The following is a 17,833-nucleotide window of genomic DNA, read 5'->3' as shown; positions in this document are numbered from 1 at the left end:
GACCCTCAAGCTCCCAGGCCTCTGGTAGAGGACCCGAGCTTGAAGGATAAACCGCCCGCAGGGGCGTGCTGGGTGTTTTTATATATATTGTAGTTGGTACGAGACATACTAGTCGTTTAATCTAATTGTTTTGCATTTTTATTGATACCCAAGGCAGGTAAAGAATTGTGTTCTCATCTTATGCAGCCATCTGCCACCAGATGGAGCATCACTGGTGAGAAACGCCATGAATCCTTTAATCTCAACGGGGCCTTTTTGTTAACACTATTATCACTACTTCAATTAAAGGCTAAACATTAGATTTCGGAGACAACCATCATAAACGAGCTTTATCTGAAAGGTGGATGGGCTTTCCATTAGCGATAGAGAGAGGAGTTCAGTCGGTTGGGTGGGGCACAGAGTAGAGCCGCTGCTACACATCGAAAGGAGGCAGCCGAAGTGGCCTTCTCCTGGGTAAGGTGTTCTTACTGGGCGTGTCCTACTGGTAGCAGGACCCATGGTAGACTCTGGCCCCACTGGCTCAACATTTCCCCAGATAAGCTTGAGTAAGTGGTTAGGAGATCCTTCTTTAGTTTTTTGGAAAGTAATTTGTCAGATTTTATAATACTTTTTTTTAATTTTACAATATGCTAAATTTTGTGGTAACTCGTTTTCATATCATATTTAACATCTGTCTATTTAAATTTGCTTTTCATTTTCTGAAATATAACGAGCAATGTTGATACTGCATGTTAAGTGCCACACAATTAAGAAGCATGATTTGTTATTAAAGAATTAATAACAAAGAATTAAAGAATGATTAATGGGTTAAAATGCCTTTGTTTAATGAATTTTTGGCATTAAATGGTTCTCAGATTTAGTAATAGCATATGTACATATATCGGTTATTATATCACTCAAAAAGACAAGAATTAGGTGCAACAGTTTGGCTTTTTTATTGTAGAGTACACATTGTTACAGTACCAATAAACTTATCAGTGTCATATAATCATAGTAACATCAGTATCTCATTCAGAGAATCATGCACACCTGTGGAGATAGCTAATAGCTCGATGCTACTCTAAAACTGAGGTGATAAACTTCAATTGTGCACTAGCCAGTAAGGAATAATAATAAGAAGAAGAAAGTAAACAAAGCTGATTTAACAAGTGAAATCCCAGTATATATTAATGAAAAATCACACCACATGTGCACAAACACAAATTTGTTTTGTCACGTTGTTTTGCATTCATATTTCAGAATCAAATTAAGAGGCCACTTTGGGTTTTTGCATTTCACCTAAACAATAAGTACTTCCTTTTCTTTTTACCAGGTTCCTGTAATCTTACACCATCTATCTGCAAAAAGCACTCCAGTGAAATAAACTAAAATGTAAACACCACAAGTGGAATATGTTGTCCTGTACAGAAGAGCAATGCGACCGTCGATATGGCTGCGGGTTTACAATTGTTGTACTTGGCGACTGCTGTCTGTATCACACAAGTGTGAAAAGCAATAACACCACCAAAGTGCAACTGTTCGCGGTCAATATTTTCTCTCCCTGATAAACCCTCTGGGCAGAAGCGCTCCTTAGTCTAGCCAACGCAAACACAGCTTTGCAGCTTCAATCTGTCACACAGTATGAATATGGAGCCAAAAATAAATAAATAAATATTATCGTTGCAAATCCTTTTCTTGTCACTGTGCATTCTCAGTTTTACAAAGGAATCATCGAAACAAAGTTTAAGCACTCCCAAAAATGTTTCCGATTTCTCCTAAAACTAAATTAGCCTTCATTGCTCCTGAGCTGCGAGTCTGATTTGCTTTACCTTTTCTAATGTCACTGCTCTGCAGGGGATTTACATTTACTTTGACTAGACACAAGCACACTGCAGATTTGCGACACACATGCAAAAACAAAAAAGGCATTTAAACGCACCTTGTAAAAGTCAGATGTGTCTGTAGGAGAAAGTCTGCAGGTTGACATGGACGGGATACATGAGCACGTCTACCTCAGCTATATCTGGAAAAACAAAGACAACCAAAATGCCAAGGTTATTTCACACATCATTTATAGCATGTAGCCTTATGCACACATCAATATAGAGAGCAGTGAGTTATCCACATATCCTATAATGCCATAATGATGGAAACAGGAGTGCGTGGGAAACATGAGATTTACAAAGTTTACAGAGATACTGTTCCAACTTACAGCACCCACACAGCACTCATGCACACCTACAGACACATGCGTTAGCACCCCCCACCCACCGTCCACACACACACACACACACGCACATATGCACACACAAACATACATACAATAAACAAGCATTCAATTCCCAAAGCAGCTATAAGGCTCAACACACTCTGTTACCCAGTGGCTTACTTTTAAAGATGAATCTCAAGAGTCCCCTAAGGAAAACAGCACTTTGCCAGGAGATGTCCAGGAACGTTAACTGTCACCGTCTCTCTCCACACTCAGACACTGACGGCTGTGATGAGAAGGTGCAGTGCTCCCACACTGAGGCAGGGTAATTGGCTAGAGATGATGGGCCATAAACATACATCACAGGGGCGGCGAAGCGCCAAGCAGACAGCTAACTAAGATTCTCCTTTGACTGCGTGGCTCTTGTTTGTCGTATGCACACGTACACACATGCTCCTCATTGTCTTCCTTTCCCTGGATATTCATGCTCTTTGAACACAAGGGCTAGCCTCCAATTTTCATAACTCAAAAAAAAAAAAAAGATCCTGCCATTCTCTTTAATCTATCACCATAAACCTGATATGGCACATTGTATATTCTGTTCAGACCCTTTCACCCATTTCTTGGCATCATGACCATACCCAGAGGATGCTCTTTCCTGGCATTATCATCCACTGATATATAATAGGCACTACCCATTCAAAATGCATCATCACCATAACAGATAGGATGCCCTCTGTCTCACCATTACTACCACTACACAGTGGAGGATAATAGGCTATCCGCTCCTGAGGTGCTATCGCCACGGCACAGACTTTCCTTCTATTACCATAACACTTCTGTCATAATAAGCTGAGAGAGCCTCGCAGTCATGACCACAGCTCTCTGAGAGGAGGTCAGTCATGTCATACTGTTTGCTCACACGCTGGTAATTGGGAGAAATAAGGCTGGGTAAGGAAGTAGCAGTGGAGCTGCCCTTTCTTCTCAGTATTTGCTGTGCAAGGCAGCTATGATGCTATGATCCAGCAGCGCTGCTCAGCCGTTTGTTGTGCTTTAAAAAGCAGTGAAATAAAGTCAACAAGGAAAACAGTGCCAGCTAATTTGGCTCGCAAAATTGCAGCTGTTTGCGACATCTTATGACGCTCCCTCATATTGGACAGCTCCTACGAAACAGCACTCCCCGTCCTAATGCCGTGAAATGAAATGGGGGAATTATATCAATAAAAATATACTTCATTCATCATACGCTTCTTTTCTGGGTTTTACAGATTTAGTTTGACAGATTTGCATGACCACATTTTTTTTCCTGGACACGCGACAACCTAAAGACCCCTTCACTCTCTCAGCAGACTAGAACTTCAAGGGGAAGAGTAAAACTGATGGCAAGGAGTGGAGACAGGGGGGTACAGGCAATGTGCTCATTATTCAGAGAGACACTCGAGGCCACAGGAACCGGCACACTTCATTTTTCTTGTCAAACTTTGACTGGCTTAATGGCATGTTCACAGCAAGTGGTGAGACAAAGAGATGGTGTGGCCAGGCCAGGATGTGGAAGTAGTGTCAATCACAACACAGGCCGCCATCGTAGTGGTGGATAGCCTACATTCTTTTAAACGGTAGATCGCCTGAGTTGCTAAAGCTCCTGAACGTGACACAGTGGCAAATAAATATGTCTCGTCTGTCAGGGAAGGAGAAGGGAAATACAGTAAGGCTAGTTTTCAAAGAGCAAGCTAAAATATGGTCTCAATTATACTCGTAACTACTGAGAGGCACAGATGCTCCTATTGTTCCTCCCATTCCACATCTTTCTGAACCCTATGTCAATATTGCCTTCATTACTGGTGCCATCGATATGGAAGGCAGCTGCCAGAAAACCCGGCTGTATCCACAACCCATCATCCAAACACCAATTAATCATCCGCCCAGCAATTACACAATATACCTTTCACTAATTTCGAACACAGTGATTCTTTTTCTGTTTAATTTATATACAAGAAGCTCTCATGTTTGCAAGTCATGCAAAGCAGTCTCTTCCTGTTCTATATATTCCCTGGACTGGAACTGTATTTTGATCAGAGAGATGATGGGGCAGGTGTTTTGGTGCGGCTTCATGTCAGCGAGAAGCCTCATTCCATCGCAGTCCAATCTCTAGGCATGGCAGTGGGCTGCTGTGTCAGACAGCCTCTTTTGTTCAACTCCTAATTGGGATAATTTATTGTTCTAACAGGAAGAGCAGCTGTGGCTTTACGGCGTAGCACCAATTAAATCCAGATGCTAGAGTGAAAAGATGGGGATGAACGTGACTTGGGGACCAATCGCTAATATTAATTCAGATCCCTGTGAGATACATGTAACAAGCTAGGATGAGAGATTCTTTTCAACACATTGCTTTTGGGCTGATACTGAAAATGTGCAATTTTGAGGGAGATTCCTGAAAATGTCACGATCAGATCTCTCAGACATTACGAAAGATTTCGAACAATGAATGAAATTATGTGCTAGATTAAACAGAAACGAAGATCTCGGGGACAAGGACTGTGGCTGCAGCGCATGAACAATCACCGGATTCTGAAATCTTGCTCTAGTTTAACTGTTGTTAAAGAAGTTTTTCCACCCAAAATGGCTCTGACACAGGATCAGGTGAATATGAGCGTGAGATCTGGGGAATAAGGGGAGCAACTGAGTGAAATCAGGTCGCTGTAAAGATTTCTCCAGGGCAGGTCTAACCCCGCCATACTGTGCTTGGCCCGCCTGCCTCTTCAGTCGAGGCTCTTTAGACGAAGAGCCCTGGGGACAGACACAAATGTGAGTAACACAGAGAATGGAGGCAGCATGAGGTCAGCACCTCAGAGCTGCAGCTCAAATAGTAATCGCAGATACATAGTGACTCCTTAAGGCTTAAAATTCAGAGGGAAAAGAGAGCAAATAGTGAGAACATCCATAGAAAGAGCCTCCTTTTGTTTCTTAATTTGACTTCGCTCTAAAGTTTTAATGAAGTGTGCTTTGCAGCTATTTACTGTAAACAGGAGGTATGACATGTTTAATATCTAAACTGCTTACATAGAATTGCAAATTTCTTCAACAACAAGAAACTTTGCTTTGGATTTTGGTTGTAAAATGCAAAAAGAAAGAAAATTCTCATCCTTGAGGAACCATTTTAAATATTTCTCTAGCACAAAATGGTTAAGGAGTATGGTAATATGTAGAGCACATGGTAAAATATGGGCAGAGCTCGTTTCTTTCTGTCCATTTTAAGACGGTAGTACCTTGTGAATACCCTGTGCTACCATGATACACTAAATATCCCCATAAAGCTAGCCTTCTCTTCTTTCCAGAACTGTTTGAATTTTTTCTCTAAAATTTTGTCTCGCTTCTAAAATAAAGACTTCAGAATGACTCCTTGACAGCCATTCAGCCACAAACAGTAGATGGATCAACTGAAAGGCCAAATGGATCTCTTTGGCTCTGTGTCATGGCTGTATTTTTTTTCTATTTCTGTGAGAACAGATACTGTTCATCTGCTGTTCTCATTGTCCAGATTCCTCAAATTTTTTAAGAACACACTGCACACCATTCATGCATGTCATGTCACGTTTTCAGCTAATACTGTAGCTGTTTGGGATTCACATTCATGGTGCAAAAATGATATTTTATGCCTTTTTAACTCATGTATAATATATTTAACTAAATGGGAACAACATATTTCATGGAAGTGGCTTAACAAACAAACATATGGCTGAAAATGGCCAGGCACGAGGACTGGATTGAAAAGAAGTGAAAAAGCAGCCATTGTCTGAAGAAAAACTTTGAAAGACTATCACAAAGCTTGCAGGATTACTGCTCAAGATCATTTTTTTTAAATCTGTCTCTGTGTTAGCAAATTATAAAATACTTAGGCTTTCACACAATCCTTCGGTTTTTATGCCCGTCTATGCACACAGCCATATTTATTACATCAAAATTATGCTAAATCATGCTGCTTTTATAAGATGTCACCTGTTACATAATCCACATTCCTCATTTATAACCTACTACTGGAACAATTGCATTGCAGTGGATAGTTAACTATTACTGTGCATTGATGATATTAATAATTAGCTAAAGAAGATGGCTTTGGGCGCTGGATTCAGCTCAGTTATGAGCAGGTGCCTATATACCGCATGGCTGAAAGCAGCCGGCCCTGGTTCAAGTCCGACCAGTGGCTCTTTGCTGCACATCTTCCCCTCTTTCTTTCTCTACGCTTTCCTGTCAATCTTCTCTGTTTCTATTAATAAAGCCAGTTAAAAGGCCAAAAAAAAAAAAAAAAAAACCAAAGCAGGTATTACTAGTGTCAACGAGTATGAGAAACAAAGTTTAATCAGTGAGTTTCAAATACTTTAATTAGTTATTGTCATGAACCGAAGTTCCACGCACAAGTTGGACCCAGGAGCAGAACACACACACAGCGGTACGAGAGAACAAAAATAAACTTTATTATAACTGAGGGTGTCCCGGGAGGGTAGAAGGAAAAAACGCACGGAACCAGAAAAACCGAGGGACCGGGAGGTGAATCACGCAGGAACGCCGAGAGCGGGACTGTGGGAGGCTGAAACAGAAAAAGGGAAAAAGGATTATTGGGGTGCGGGAAAAACGGCAGTATACGAGGGGAAGTAGAGTACGCGTCTTACGATGATAGCGGGGCCGAGGGAACCGGAGGGAGGGGTGAGGATCCGTGGGGAGAAGCTTCAGAAAGGTCGAGGCGGCTGGGGCTGATCGTGATCCAAATTCCGGACAGGCAGGTGGACAGGCTGGTGGCTCAAACACGCCGAGCTGTGATCGCTGAATGGCGACTACGGACTGGCGTGGAGCAGCAGGCTGGGCAGGATTAAATAGTCCACCTGGTGATCGCCTGGGATGGGATGCAGGTGTGGAGTTAGCAGCCGCGCCCACGGGAGTGGGCATCCCATCAGCACCTCGGACGCCGGGCCGCGGACCATGACAGTTATACTTCATATCCCTAAACCTTTATCACCAGCTCCAGTCAATTTGATTATGTATTATTACTTTATTTTTAGTTTTTAATTTCATTCATTGATTTTGCACAAATATCATCATATAAAGTGATTAAAGAAGGTGTGATAAAATGCAGATATCACACAAGGCAGTAATCTTTGAGAATTTCAAGACGTCTGAAGACTGAATGAAGCTGACCTGATAATGACTGGATCATATTTACAACATGGCTGAATGGTTCTTCTTCTAGAAATTAAAGATGGAAGGAGTTCATGATATTGTACACCTCTGTAACATCTCCCGCTAAATGCATTCTTGCCACGCAGCTCCTGTGTATTTCATTACATTCTACATTGTACAACAGACTTCAAACCCCGAAGACAATATCAAATAGCTGTTTGCAGTAGCCTTGACAACAGTGGCTGTTTTCCATCTCCGACTTAACCTCTCTTCTTTTCTCTCACTTTCTTAGATGTCGTCAGAAGTGCCATAAGTTGTCCAAATAGCAAGAAACCTTGGAACTTTATGAGGATAAAGAGCTCTGACTCAATTAGCCGTCTTTGTTAAATAAAACTCCACCGGCCTGCATTTAAACCACCACATAGCCCTCTGTTCACCTCCCCTGCTTGTGTTTTTACAGTACAAAGTGATTACAGATTTAATTAGCTGAGGACCTTGCTTCAGGGAGTCTCCTAAATCCATATTGATATTTCTGCAGAGTTCAGAACAAGAGGCCTGGACTCTGTGAGGATGACTTACGAGGGTGGCGGCATAAAAATATAATGACGATGTGATTTTCAACTTTTACCAGGCTCTGTTTACTTTTCCCTCTGAGACTAATTTTACAGTAGTACGATGCAGCGAGAATTATACAGCGAGCAAAGAGCAGTTCAATGCCATCTCGCAGCAAGAGTCGTGGATTTTAACAAATCTCCTGTCATGAAAGCTCGTTTTCTGCTTTTGACACGTGGAGAAATTTAATGTAAGTTTATATACTTCAATTCTATATTTATTACCTTTGCCAAGTGGGTTAAGGATTTGTTAGCGTTTAAGTGTGTGTGTGTGTCTATCTGTAAGCTCAAAAAGCTATGAATGAAAGGGATGTCGAGTGAGGTCATGTTAACAATCCATTAAAATTTGGCTTACAGCCACCAATTTCTTCAAGGTTAGCTTAATGATTTATTGGTTTTTTTATGACTTAAAAACTATGATTCTTACAAGTCAGGTATATATTGCCAACATGAAGAAAGTATCTTATAATATTTAAAGTATGATGTCACATTTGACCTCTGACCTCCCCTTTATGGTCAACAGACTGATTTAAAGGTCAACATGATATTAATGCTATACAGAACTATTTTATTTATCTATTTTATTTATATTGACAACACATAGGCATGCTGGGGTATTATGATATTATGTAACTTTAGACCTCTGATTTCATCTTCGAAGTCAAATAAGGTCAAACTTTTATAAAAAAAAAATGTTTAAACCTATGCGTCAAATTTAGCTGCCTTTGATTGTATTGGCAACATTTAGGAAACTATGCTAATATATATTAAACAGAGAGAGACTATGGCTATGATCTCAGCTGTTAAAGATAATAATGGACATCTTTTCTTTAAACCTAAAGAAATTAATACAATATTTAGTAACTTTTATAAAGATCTTTATAGCTCAGAATCAAGCATTTCAGAGAGTGATATAAAGAAATTTTTGTTATCTTTAAATCTTCCTAAGGTGACAGTGGATCAACTGAAATATTTGGACGCTCCCATTACCGTTGAAGAGATAGTGGGAGTTATTAAACACCTGCCCTATGATAAAGTACCAGGCCTGGATGGATATACGGCTGAATTTTATAAATCCTTTCCAGAAGATCTAGCGCCACTGCTTTTAAACACTTATAATGAATCTTTTCAAGAGGGTAGGCTCCCACCTTCACTATCTGAAGCCATCATTACACTTATCCTAAAGAAGGATAATGACCCCACTGACTGTAAAAGCTACAGACCGATAAGTCTGACCTCCTATGATAGTAAGATTTTATCTAAAATTCTGGCTAATCGATTAAACCGGGTAATAACCTCTCTTGTACATGTAGATCAAGTTGGTTTCATAAGCTCACGCTCTTCAGCTGATAATATTAGGAGGTTAATTGATATTATGTGGGCGGTTCAGGACAGCCATTCTCCCATAGCTGCGATTTCGCTGGATGCCGAAAAGGCATTCGACAGAGTCGAGTGGAGATATTTATTCACCACTTTAGAGTGTTTCGGTTTTACCAAAAGCTTTATTAATTGGATTCAGCTTATATATGTACACCCCAAGGCATCAGTACTCACAAATGGAATAATAGGGCCTTCTTTTGAACTAGGTAGAGGAACCAGGCAGGGGGATCCCCTCTCTCCACTTCTTTTTGCTCTGGCCCTTGAGCCGCTGGCAGTGGCTATTCGTAGGGAGCCCAATTTTCCAGGTGTCAGAATAGGGAGAGACTGTCATAAACTGATGTTTTACGCTGATAACATTTTGCTTTTTATATCAGACCCAGAAAAGTCTTTAAACTCCTTGCAGGCAATAATAAATACGTTTTCAGCTATTTCTGGTTATAAGGTGAATTGGACCAAATCAGAGGCCCTTCCGTTAACTAGTTATTGTCCTAGGTCACTTTTTCAAACCGGTATGTTTTCCTGGCCTCAGAAGGGCATTAAGTATTTAGGCATCACCTTCCCGCCTCATTTGTCAGACCTGATAAAGATAAATTTTGAACCTTTACTCAGCGATATGAAAATTAATATTGATCGTTGGTCTCAGATGTATCTCTCAATGTGGGGAAAAGTAAACGTAATCAAAATGGTATGTACACCTAAGTTCAATTATTTGTTGCAGGCTCTACCAATCCATATTCCTTTGAAATACACCAAACAGTTTGACCAGCTCTGTAAGGCATTTATATGGAATAATAAAAAGCCTAGATTGAATCTGAGAAAACAGCAGAAACCAGTGAACAGAGGTGGGTTAGGGATGCCTAATCTACTTTTATATCATTATGCTTTTTCTCTTCGGCATTTGGCACATTGGTTCTTACCCCCTGAGAAAGCACCTCCTTGGTTTTCCATTGAAAGTACTGCTTGCTCGCCATTTACACCATTATATAGCTTATCAACTAATTTGTCCCCCCGTATCCAATCACATCCGGTACTTTCTCATTTGAAAGAAGTATGGAAAAGAATGTCCAAATTATTCACATTTGATCCATATCTTAACCAATCTGCTGGTATTTGGTATAATCCCCAACTTTCTATTGCTAAACTACCCTTCTTTTGGAAACTCTGGTTTCAGAGAGGTATAACAGTGTTGGGGGATCTTTACGAAAATAGTATATTTAAATCATATAGAAAACTTGCAGAAGAATTTGATTTACCTAGACAGGAATTTTGGAAATACCTGCAACTAAGAAATTTGATGGCCAATACATGTGGTTCATTCGCAAAGTTCCCTTTAAGCTGAGACTTTCTGGAGGAAATAAAAAAAAACCTTTGGGCGTGGACAAGAGGCATTAGCTTATTACAAAATGCTTTTATTAGCTTCTGATCCTAACACACTGTCCCTCAAAAGAATGTAGGAAATGGACTAAAATCTCAACTTTACAGTGGAGGAATGGAATGGCATCCTCAGGAATCTGAAAAAAATGTCACGCGAATTGCATTCAAGATTGGTTCAATTTAAGATTTTAAATAGAGTATACTGGACACCCTCACGGTTACATAAGGTGGGTCTAGCGACTGATGATGCATGCTGGAAATGCCAGCAAGGAAGTGGCACACTTTAACATTTGCTCTGAGGGTGCTCCAAAGTCCAAGATTATTGGATTCATATTCACACTGTAGTAGAGAAGGTTGTAGGTCAAGGGGTCCCATTTATGAACAGTCTTTATGTATTAGGAGACCCTTCAGCTTTGAGTCACTTATCCACTTCTCTTGCTCATTGGGTACAAACGGCGATTATGCTGGGGAGGAAGCTGCTGGTGAAAGAGTGGAAGGCCTCATCGACTCCTACCTTCTCTCAGTGGTATATCTCTTTGGGACAAGTGGCAGCTTACGAAAGATTATCATATAGACTGCTAAATAGACTGGACGACTATAATGATAAGTGGGCTAATTACTTTTTACATACAGGTCAGTGACGTATCCGGCTAAAGTAGTTAAGTTCGGACTAAATAGGATAGCTGTAATCTGGTCTATGTGAAATGTTGGCATCATTTTTTTTTTTTTTTGGGATGGAAATATGCATTGACTCAATTTGTTCTGTTGTTGTTACTGGGAATGTCCATTCTGCTATTTTTTGGGTGTTTTTCTTTTTGTGGGGGGGGGGGGGGGGGGGGGGGGGGGGTTGCTAGGAGTTATATTAACTCATTCACTGCCATTGACGTCTATAGCCGTCAATGGCAGTGAATGAGTCAATGGGTTTAACTCATTCACTGCCAATGGCTGGCAGTGAATGAGTTATAATCTGATCTGAGTCATAAAAAAAAAGGAAACTATGCTAATATATGAGGACTGTAAATATCACGTTATAGTTTGCATTGAAATATCATGTGACATTTAACCTCGGATCTCATGTTTACATTTCACATCTGCCTGTAATGATGAGAGTATTGTTAAGCGAAAGTGGATGGATAGAAGACTAAAGCACCTGGTAAAAAAGCACAGCATCTCTTAGCAAAACATGATAGTGTCAAAAAGGTAATACTGCTGTTTGTGTACATGAATACTATTGTACTAAATATTATTTGACAGTCAGAAAAACTTTGAAGCTAAATATAATTAAATTGGAAGTATATTTACTTGACACCCAACAGGTTCCCAGGAAACCTAAAAGTCAGAGTTAAGTCAAAAGGCGAATGGTCGACTGCTATTTTTATTTGGTGAAAAGTATATATTGACAAGATGTCCTGATAGCAGACCTCACCAGCCTTTCATGTTAAACCATGTTCGGAAGCCTCGAAGCAAAGAGAGCAGCAGCAACAAAGCAGGCATCAGTGACAACAGATGTGACAATGATTACAACAGATACAGATGCAGTGGGTTGCAAAGTGAGTTGCAGATGCACAGCAGCTGTAAGCAGACTAAAACAGCTTAAATAGCACACCTATTGGCTCAGGTTCCTACCTGCTAAACAATGGACGTTGGATAAATGTGTCTATATTGTGTCCGTTGGTCCATGACCAATTCTGGACATCTAGACAACATCCGAACTTCGCAATTTGGACATGCAACCATGACACAGCCTCGACATCAAGATGTTCAACATTTGAACTTTGGACTGGGTAATTTTTTTGGGCATCATGTGGACGTCTATGACAGGTGCAGGAAATTTACATGATTAAAAAATGTAATATTTTTTATTTAAAAATATCAACATTGTTGTTTTCAACATGATGCATATGAATACTGATTTTGTATAAACAAACAAGAACTATTATGTGTTAGGCTAATGATTTATTCAGTATATGTGGGTTTTTGTTTTTTATCTGTTATTTCACATCTTCCTGTTGTTCTTTAACTGGTTTATTTATTTTTATTAATCAACTTATAATTTGTAATAATAATGGTAAAATAATCATGATGAAAGTTTTCAGAAAATTTTTTGCAATTCCTTTTAAAAGGAGTGCAATATGTTTAATACATTTAAAAGAGCATTTGGATTATACATGGCTCGTTTTATTGTGAAGAGCTTTGTAAGAGGAAGTGTGTGTGTTTGTGAACTGTAGCAGGACTGAGAGAAGTTGCTAGGCACATTATGAGAAGTTTGTGCAAGTGTGTATGTATGAACTTGACTATCTGCTCGACAGTCTTTGTCAATGCTCAGCAGGTTGGTAAAATCCACCGACCAGCTGCTCACTGTTGTTTTAGCTCAAGAGCCCGCATCACTTTGTGCAGTGGGCATAAAGTAAAACAAGAGGTTTGAGTTTATGACATGAAACATATCTGTATGCATTTACACACTAAAGGAAATGTCAGGTCTCTTAACAAAAATCAGTAGATTAAATGTAATTTCATGAGCCTTTACACAAAATGAAATAACTGAAACTGTTGCACACACTATCAAATGTAAAACTTTATTTTACAGAATGTCTTACACACAGTACTTACATACAGTAATGTGCAAATCTCCTGAGTCAACCCTCTTTCTTTAGATTTTGCTTCCAAAAAGCCACAAAGTCTTATAATTTTTTATTTATTTTTTTGATAACTGCTTCTTTACTCATTTTAGTCCATTCTGTGTACCTTACCACTGTTTTTGGTTTAAGCCACTTAACACTGCCCTATAGATCATTCAAGAAAAAGCACCTAAGTCAAGGAATGAACTAATGTTGTGTCTATGCATAATGGACAACTTGGCAAAGAACCAAATAAAAACTGTATCTCTAGGTACTTCTCTGTTACTAGCAGCCAAAACACATATTGTATGTCCATATCTTTAGTCTATGAAAAATGATAACAGTTTGACAGTGATAAAATAGTACTTTTGCATTTCCAATGAGTACAAACTTCTATATTATATATTTTGCTTTATATGTTTAGTACCATGCATGTCTGCAGGTGTTTCAATAAATCACAGCAGGTAGTTCCCATTTTATTAGCAAAATATAAAGAAATGAAAGATGACATGAGATTTTTGCACATAATTCCTTAAAAAAGAGCTTATGATCCTGTGGTTTGTTGTTGTTAAACCTTCTCACATGAATTTTTATAGAAATCTAAACTGGAAAAATTGTTATTTATATTGAAACCTTTTTGGTTGAGTTACTTCCTTATTTCTGGGATAGATGCCTATATTTAGATAAGATGCTGTTAAGATACTATCACTATACAAGAGAATAAAAAGGTAGAAAATGTTGAATTCTTTACAGAAACGCACCAAATCAATAATTCCATAATTCAGGGGCAAGGTGCAATGCAGCTTTAGAAAGAGGTCAGACTTTTTTCACTAGACCAATCCTGTCTTGTTAATATGATTCCTATTTCTATTTTATCGTGATATTCTGTAATTAAACCTGTAATCCGACTGGGTGTGTTTGGCTGAGTTTTTTGACTGATGATGTAAGACAGGGAAATGTTGGAAGTCAGGTACAACCGATGTTGAATATATCATCCGTTTTGAATTTAAACTGAAAATGTTCCCAAGTTGCTATTATCGCAGCACAAGAGGGATGGCAAAAAGCATCTCAATGAACAATTTTACCATGAAAACCTTCAGAGAATAGTAATAAAAATTCATATTTGAGATTTACAGCTAAAATATTCACTAATATGCAGTATTTTTCTTTGTTTAACATCACATTCACTCAGCGATGAAATGTGAAAGCAGCATGCTGTGGGCTTGTTTTCATCATGTACTGAGCCTCTATAATACAGTGTTGAATGAAAGACCAGCGGAGCTCTGAGGTAAAGTGCCAGCGCCAGAGAGGAAATGAAAATGAGGGTGGTGACTATGGAAGTGTCAAGTGCTCCTCGTCAAACTCCCTGCACATACTATGAATATTTCACTGCTGAGACACAGCAGCCTTTCACCCCATGCTGCACCCCTGGAGACAGACAAAGACAAACAAAAGAAGACAAATAGACTCTGTAGCTACATACGGTATATAGATAACTATAGATGGAGAATAAGATAAATGCATATCTATTTCCCCCAACTACTTCACTACGTGGATACCTGTCTCAGGCTTCATCTTTCAGCTCTAGAACTTGAGGCAGGGCTGACAGGAAGATAGCTGACAGCGCTGCCTTCCAGCACCAACAGGGGCTGTCTCAGAGCTCACCAACATGACAAAAGCAAGTAACGCCCTGAACAGAATTGCAGACTCCTCTCAAACACAGAATACATTCACTCATACAGATTATGTGCATGCAGATTACGTCCTATACATCCACACATCGAGACAAGTAATGCAAAGACTGTACAAGAAATAGGGAACATGACTACATTTAAGGTACTAAAGAAATTTTGAGACAATGTTGATGATGTTGAAGTGACATGGTTATCAGTGCAAATAATAACTCATCACTACAAGAACTGTAAATTACAGTACACAATGCTGGCAATGCTTTCTTTTGGCATACACTGTCCTGCTGGTTTTGTTAGATAAAACCTCTTGAAACTATAGGGATGTATCATCGGGCCACAACTGAAATCTACAGTTGTGTTTCTTTTTTAAAATTTTTTTGTGTGTTTGTCCCACTTAGATCTTTCAGCTCATCAAACACATTTAAATATCAGACAAAGATAACGCAAATAAAAGCAAAAATGCTGTTTCTAAATGAAGTTGTTTACGATTAAGTGGGAAACAAAAATCCAATCTTACATGGCCCTGTGTGAAAAAGTGATTTAAATATTTAAATTTGCTTTATGAGCTGAAACATTTAAGTGTGACAAACATACAAAATACAGGAAATCAGGAAGCGGGCAAACAGTTTACACACTATCTATACTACTATCTATACTACTTCAGTTTGATATATTTGTTCTAATCAATGAACCCTAATCCTTGTGAGGACCATAAATATATTGATCAAATTTACAGATGTGACAACCAGCAGCCTGAAACTGCCATATGTTTACCTACACCACAAACTGTCAGCTACTTTAGACAGTTTTTTTCTTTTTGTACATATTTGTACAGTACATGCTCATCAAACAACTTACCAATGTTTCTGGTAGAATCCATCACAAAAAGTACCACATTTAAGTGGGAACTGATATTGAGACAATATTACTAAGACAAACATGAATGATGTACATTAGTCTATGCCATAACCTGAAAATCCCAAACCAAATATAATCATGCTCCAGTAATTGAAAAACTCCTCCTTAACCAAAAGCAGTAAGTGCAAAACAGATACTGAAACTGTTCAACTCAAGCAGTAAGTAACACATAACAAAACCTAATCCTATACTTCTTTGGGGACAATGTCCCAGTATTGAGGCAAAATATGCTTCCTTCTGCTGTGAATGCGATCTTCAAAAGTTGCCACAGTGCTACAATTAATTTCTAGCCACTGCCAGAGCACTTGAAATCCAATTTTCTCCTTGGGAAGCTTTGTTAATTCTTTGTTTAATATATATAATGAACTTCCTTTTATTTTTCCAAAGTTGTAAATGGCGTCTTCACTTCCAACACTTCATGAGCTATAAAAATGCACAGAAATGAACTTGTTTGTCCAGTGCATGTGTTGTACTAAATATGTACTTTCATGCTGGCAGTTTCATGTCAAGTGCCATGCTATGATTTAATGATTGCTATGTAATCCTGATCGATACTACCTCAACAAATGAGCTGAGGTTCAGAAGGACAGTAAAGGGTGAAGGAACATTCCAATCATAAATCAGACCAGAAGCACTTACTTTCACTGTGTATCCTATGGGCCATTATTGGTGGGTGTGCTCACACATCATAGTGGCAGGGGTCTTCCAGGCTAAAAAGGAATAAAAAAAAAACAAAGGACTATTAAATCACAGTGTGAGACCAAGCTCCAAGCAACATACACACTTTAACACCGTGGTATAAGGACTGTGAAGCTAGGTTAGGACCCACAAAGAAGGATGGCGAGAGGAGAAGGAGAGAAAGGGAACGCGACATTGATTTTCACCCTCTGAAGTGCCACTTCATCATTCTGTGAGACACACTGTATCGATCCCCTGCCTTTAGTTTGTTTGTAATTTTGGAGGCTCAAAACTGTTCACAAAGATAGATCCTCTTATATGCCACTTGCCTCCAAGATGAAGAATGGAGGGATCAAAGGATGTGTGGGGATGACCTCATTTTACAAAGTGCTTCTCACTCACTTGGTTTTTGTGGCCCAAGAATTAAGGTGGTTACTGTTTCTACAGTACTCTTCCTTCCTTTTTCCCTCTAAAACATAATTTATATAGACATTACATATATATTTTTGCAATATTAGGAGTATTTTTATTTACACATTACATTGTATCAGTTTAAACATGTCATATTTTGGCGAAAATCAGTTTCAAATCCAAATTTGTGTGATTTCTGTTGATCTGATGTTTTTCTTTAAAGGGTTAGGGCTGGGATTACTGTCAGGGAGAATGAAATGAGCGCAGTACCTTCAGAATTATACAAAATGCTACTGTCTTTAAGAGGGACCTCTCTGACAGATCAGTTTTTGTAACTGCCTGAAAGCTTTAAAGGTGCTATGTGTATTTTATTTTGTAGCTTCAATCACTGCTAACTAAGGAGCTACTTGTTAGCATGTCCCTGGGACCATCAGTTGAGCCTAATGTCTCTGCAAGGTAAGATAATGTGAGATTTTTAATGTAAAATGCACAAGTAATTTAATAGGCTCCTTTTCCACTGTTCTGAGTGAAAATTATATAACCTTTGAACACTTGCATTTGTCACTTAACAGCTTTTGTCCTGAGGTGTGTTTGTAAAAAGTAAATTACAATTACAAATTACAATTAATGGTGTTTTATTCTTCTGTGGCATTAATATCTACAGTCAGGGTATAAAGGATGCAACTGTGAACCAATCAGACCTCAGAAATGTTTAATTCCATGGCAATATACTAAAACACAGTTACATGTAGTTTTTAAAATGTAACAATCTCTACCCTTGTGATGTCTTGT

General features: G+C 38.9%; 1 protein-coding gene across 1 annotated transcript in view; it reads right to left on the bottom strand.

The window, feature by feature from the left end:
- Positions 1-16,662, bottom strand: part of mgat4c (mgat4 family member C) — a gene marked incomplete at its 5' end in the record, with an annotated part of 74,645 nt that extends 57,983 nt beyond the window's left edge. The window contains 2 exon segments of the mRNA XM_042226098.1: positions 1,919-2,002; positions 16,592-16,662.
- Positions 16,663-17,833: the final 1,171 nt, after the last annotated feature.

Source organism: Haplochromis burtoni, unplaced genomic scaffold, assembly GCF_018398535.1.
Source record: "Haplochromis burtoni strain Fernald_Lab_line unplaced genomic scaffold, NCSU_Asbu1 Contig_197, whole genome shotgun sequence".
NCBI lineage: Eukaryota > Metazoa > Chordata > Actinopteri > Cichliformes > Cichlidae > Haplochromis > Haplochromis burtoni.
This window is presented reverse-complemented; position numbering and strand designations above follow the sequence as displayed.